General features: G+C 42.2%; 1 long non-coding RNA gene across 1 annotated transcript; it reads left to right on the forward strand.

Moving 5' to 3' along the window:
- The first annotated feature begins 84 nt into the window (after nucleotides 1-84).
- On the forward strand, nucleotides 85-3376 carry LOC148654193 (uncharacterized). Its single transcript, XR_015941418.1, has 2 exons — nucleotides 85-169; nucleotides 2872-3376. It is a non-coding gene; the product is annotated as an uncharacterized LOC148654193 (long non-coding RNA).
- The last annotated feature ends 2222 nt before the right edge of the window (nucleotides 3377-5598 follow it).

Consider the following 5598-nt stretch of genomic DNA (forward strand, 5'->3'; position numbering starts at 1 on the left):
CGGTGGAAAGGCTGATCCACTCCGGGTTTTCCGTAGCCGGAAGTCCGGGTCCGGTGGAAAGGCTGATCCACTCCGGGTTTTCCGTAGCCGGAAGTCCGGATCCTTTACGATGCACACAAGACTACGTTACAGATCACCGGAGTACATTATACAGTCAAATAAAGATAAGGTACGCACAGCTTTCATGTTGTGATACTTAGACATGGTTTGGAGACGTTCCCTCGTGTGTATTTTGAATTATTCAAATGCGTGTCGCTTTAATTTGGAAGCGCATCATTTCAGTGCATGAGTTTACCTGTTATATTGGGCGACATTTCACACGGATAATCAAACAAGAACGAGTTTGCCCTGGAATCCAGTCCACTGCCCAACCTGAAAGTCAGAGCATGAGAACGGACGGATTGTATGGCGATTGTGGTGTTGCTCGACCACATCAAGTAGGCGAGAAATACAATCTGCTACTACGACATACGGTCTAATTATTCAATTTTCGATTATTTCTCATCTTTAGGCTATTTATACATCTAATAACGAGCAAGTATAATGATTAAGCCAATGATACATTATATTTTAGATTCGGTTCAGCAGTATTGAGCAGTAAAATAACATCAATTTGTCTACAGGAAATGTCAGAATTAGAAGCCTTCTTTACACCATTTTGCCGATCTGTTCAGAGTGTTTTAACAACAGAACAAAACAAAAACAAACGTAAGGTTTCTGGGCTGCTTTGAGAAAGACAATTATCATCTATATTACTTTTAAATCTATGCACACTGTGTATCTTTACCGGGTCGATTCAATGTACAATTTTGTACTGACGCCTTAACCTTATTATTCATACAAAATCTGTTTGACAATAGTCATGTTTGATTCCACTCACTTTCCCCAAAGAGGTGCTCCAAAATAGTTTGACAAGATATTGTGAGATTGCGAGAAGGATCTGAAGTATTTATTAGTACAAGTATAACTAAATTGTTTTCCTTGTAGTCTAATAAAGGTTGTAAATTCTTCCATAGTTTCTGATGGTATACTGTTAGTTTCTTAAAAGCATCAATACCTCTGTAGGAGTAGCTCTGGTTATGACGGATTGTTATCAGACTTATCACAAACATTATATCTATTCATAAAATCTGCTTGATTCTACATTTCATCATCCACACCAGTTAATTTGTTGACCCCGCTTATACTATTTTAAACCCAGTTTTCAAAGCACAGGTTTATTTTTTCTCTGTATTCTAGATGATGTATCTATGGGAGGTATGTTTATCTATAAGAGACCACGTGAGGAGAACTTCTTCATGGAAGCTGGCAAGTTTCAGGGGGGTTTCCAGCATCCAAATGACATTCAAGTAAAAAGTCTATACCCGCTAGTTCCTGAATGATTAAATTAGGGAAACATACACCACCTACTTTGCTTAATTTTGTAAATAATACTCTGTCGGTATCGGTATTAGATGCTCTAAACCCTGTAGCATTTAGGCCTCCTTCTGCCCGTGTTTGACAAATAACAACCATGAATAAAGTTTTTTTTTTATTTTACTAAGGTAGAGAACATCAAATCACAAAATCACCTTTTTGAAAACCTTAATACCAAGATATTTAATCACATCTTTTACATGTCTATTACGTACGGAGCAGACACTTTCCAACAGCCACCAGTTCACTTTTCTGATATGTAAAGAAAGACCAGATACAGAGGAAATGACTTGTAAACGCATTTAATTGCTTTGTCCACCTCTGTGTGCTTTCTCAGAGAGAGAGTTGTATCCTCAGCCAATTGGGAACACAATTTTTATCCTGTACTTGAATACCCTGAAACTATTTGTTATAGGGGTGTAAGCAGTGGGAAGAGGAGTGGGCTCGTGTCGAATTGCCTTACCCGTTCCCAATCTGCAGGAGGTCCCACGACGGCAGGTAGCTGCTCCAGTCGCTGGAGCTCAGTTCGCTGTCGAGGGAGGACGAGGGCTCTGGCTCGGGGGAATCACGGCTCCACAGCTCCTACCTGTTGCAGAGTGTTTCTGCCCTCCCGATGGCCTCTGTGTTTTAGAAGGATCTGTCTCTTTTCGCTTGCTTACACCACAGGTTTCATCGACGATAGTGTGCATCCTGAAGCAGTGAGTTATCGGTCTTATTTCTACTGAGAAACAGTTCAAGCACTCACAAAACAATAACCAGGAGACGGTGTATGAAAAAGAATTGTAAGACTTGCAGAGTAGATTTGAATAGACAGTGGACGTCACACTGCGTGCTTGAATATCAGAGATTCAATTCATTCTTTCCTGTAGGTTAACTTCCTGTTTGACATTGTTCCGCTGTCACTTCTTCACAAACTCATAACACGCCGTGTTCAATTTTGTGTTGAGTTACAGGAACCTCAGCATCAGATGAAATCCTCTTCAGCGCCCCAGGGAGACTGGGGGACTTGCCAGATTTTCAGCTTTATCACTGGGTCCTTCGGCTCAGGGCTGTTGAGCAAAGTGCTCCCCTCTGCTGGAGAGCCACAGGGGCACTACAGAGCGGCCTCGTGTTCCCTGCTCCTGCCCGTGCCTGTGGACGGCCAGTGTGACCGCGCGCGAGACAAAGTAGTGCATTCGTGGTGTAAATACAGAATGTTCACTAGCTGACTGAGGAAAGTTACAGAGACGGGAGTATACGTTCTGAAATAATGTGAACCACTGTTACTACACACAGACAGACTACTTAAAAATCATGTGGCTTTTTAAGGTCGTTTTGTCTGCCTAAAGTACGTTAGATTTGTCACAGCAAAGAGTTTGAATACTTACAGAATGCAGCAGCTAGAATTGTTACTTGGAGCAGAAAGAATGACCACATAACCCCCATACTTCTCTCTCTTCATTGGCTTCCTCTCAGGTACAGGGCGGACTTCAAACTCCTTCTACTTACTTACAAGGCTCTCAGAGGTCAGGCACCTGTCCTGCCTCGCAGGGATGCTGCAGAGGAGAAATACTGTCTGTCATGGGCTGGGCACCATGTGAGTTGAATGCTGCATCAGTGCCATGGATCCAAGAGGGGCATCATGGATACAGCTGTCGTTTAGGAGGATTCTGCTGGTCTGCAGAGACCTGCATGGGGTACTGACATACAGACGACGTGATGGATGGATGGATTAATACCCGCATTCATTTCTTTCTTTTTTTTTAATGATATAATGTTAGCATGCCCAAAGGGGTTGGGCAGCCAGTTGACCTTGGACCCCTAGAGGATTTTATTCTCCTTACTGAGGAGTCTTTGGTTCCTTTCCTCCATTGTCTTCAGTTCTGTATTCACAAAATGTATATTTACCTGCATTGTTAAGTGACTTGGGGCAACCTTGTTGTGAAAGGCGCTATATGAAAATAAATTGAATTGAATGGAATGACAGAGTCACGGCTTTTCCAGTTTCCTCTCCTATTATCTTCTTTATCTGCACTCTAAAACACAGTGAAACCTTGAACCTTTCAACTGGACCACTGCCGTTCTACATCACAGTGACTTTAACTAGGACGGAGACTTGAATGGGATGAAAAAGGAAAAGGCATTATTTGCAGGAAGAAATTAAACTGTTCCACCTGATCACTTGCTAAACAAAGTGATTCACTGGAGTGGAGGCGGTGAAAGCTTTGTGAATCAACTTACAAAAGGAAACATGTAAGAAACGTAGCTCCCATATTTAACCCTTGAAAAATCTATGAGTGTTATGTGGAGGTGAAAGTATTGTTCAATTATTCTAATAAAGCTCACTCAACTAAGACCCAGAAAAGTACCAGAGTATTCTCACCGAAGAGGAAATACTAACAAGTAGGATGTTAAAATGAAAAGCATTAAAAACTGAATGATCTTCAGTAGCTGAAATGATTATTGAGCTCTGGGTCACAGTGCTCCTGAAAAAAAATCAAATTTCAGCAGACACCCAAGGACAGCAGGTGAACACCATGCTGAGCCAGTGTATAAGTGTATGAATCACAGTTTCAAGGAGCTTTTTTCAGTTTCGTTCCACTGATCGGCCAACACGGGGGGAACTTCAGTCTTACTCGCCCTATTGCATTAAGAAACTGTACAACATTCTCCAATAAGAATTTGCGACCTCACCTAACGAAAAGCAATTTGCGTAGCAGGGAAAGACTGGACTCCCACTGGGGATTTTTGTTTTTCATCCCGATGATGATGTGCACTATATAGAACGTTGCTGGACCCTCCTCGGGAAGCGTGCAGAGATCACATTAGATGTGTTGCTCAAGCCCTTTATTGTCACGTACAGTAAACCCAGCAGCGTGGTCAGTGCGGGATGTGTTCTGTCCTGACGGCAGGGTCAGCAGCCAGAGGAGACCTGAAACACAAGACGGAGAGGTAAGACATTGATTCCGACAGAGAGAGCTTTCACACCGGGTTACTGACAAGAGGGGCAATAAGAGAAGAGTTGTAAAGACACGCCGAAGAGAATATTCTCATCTAAGAGGAAATATTAACAAGTAGGATGTTAAAATGAAAAGCATTAAAAACTGCATGATCTTCAGTAGTGAAATGATTACTGAGCTCTGGGTCACGGACAGCAGGGGAGTGAATGAGTTGTTTATTTTGTTTCCTGTGAATTATGTAGAATTCACAACGTGTTCCATTTGTACAGGAAAACCATTGAGAGCAGATTCACTTCTTCTGCACCAGAATGAATGATTTCCATCTTCACTCTAGGGTACTGTACTTTACAGCACTGTATTGTATTCTGCATATATGTCTGTTATGTATACATTTTCTTTCTCACTTTGTCTCTCTGTCCATTTGTATCAGTTTGTTGGAGAGCACCATCACACCAGCATCACAACATTTATTCTACTGCCTTATTAAGCAAATGTCTCTCCTAAATTATTTTTATATATAAAACATTTTTTGACATGATATACACAAATGGCTAGTTATACTTTCTGATTATATTTCCATCTTAGAAATGAAGCATTTCTCTCCTGCAGTTTGAGGTTGTTAAATAGAAAACTGGATCACTCCAGGGCCGAATCTTCTCCCTCTCTTACACTCTCTTACATTCGTTCACGAATGATCACAAGAGCAAACACATAGACTGACTTCTCACAAAGTGCGTCGATGACACAGTCCCGGTCAGCTTACTTAAGAACCCAGAAAATCACCACGGGCCAGTCTGAACAGTTTCACGGAATAGTCTGTTGACTTCTCTTTGATGTTTCATGTTACAAGAGCAAAACAATACTCACTGATTTGAGGATAATTGCGCCATCCCTCCAGCCTACTGAAATGAACCGTCAGACTGCAGAAGCTGTCAGTGACTACAGGTCCTTGGGACTGGTCAGAGAAACCTGAGATGAGACAAACGTTGTGAGACCATTTATAAGCTTGTGACCTCAAATTAAACGGAAGTCAGACATTTTCAAAGGGGGCAACACTGCGGCACAGTGGTTAGCATCGCTGCCTCATAGCACCGGGGCCCTGGGTTTGATTCCAGGGGTGCTGTCTGTGTGGAGTCTGCATGTTTGTTCGCGCTGCAGGGGACACCTCACCCCCAAAGACACAAACTCAGACCACAGCCCATTTTTCCACAACACAATCAACCCGCCAGTATCAGTTTGTGTT

The sequence above is a fragment of the Lepisosteus platostomus genome, chromosome 9 (genome assembly GCF_059453375.1).
Source record: "Lepisosteus platostomus isolate fLepPlt1 chromosome 9, fLepPlt1.hap1, whole genome shotgun sequence".
NCBI classification, from domain to species: Eukaryota; Metazoa; Chordata; class Actinopteri; order Semionotiformes; family Lepisosteidae; genus Lepisosteus; species Lepisosteus platostomus.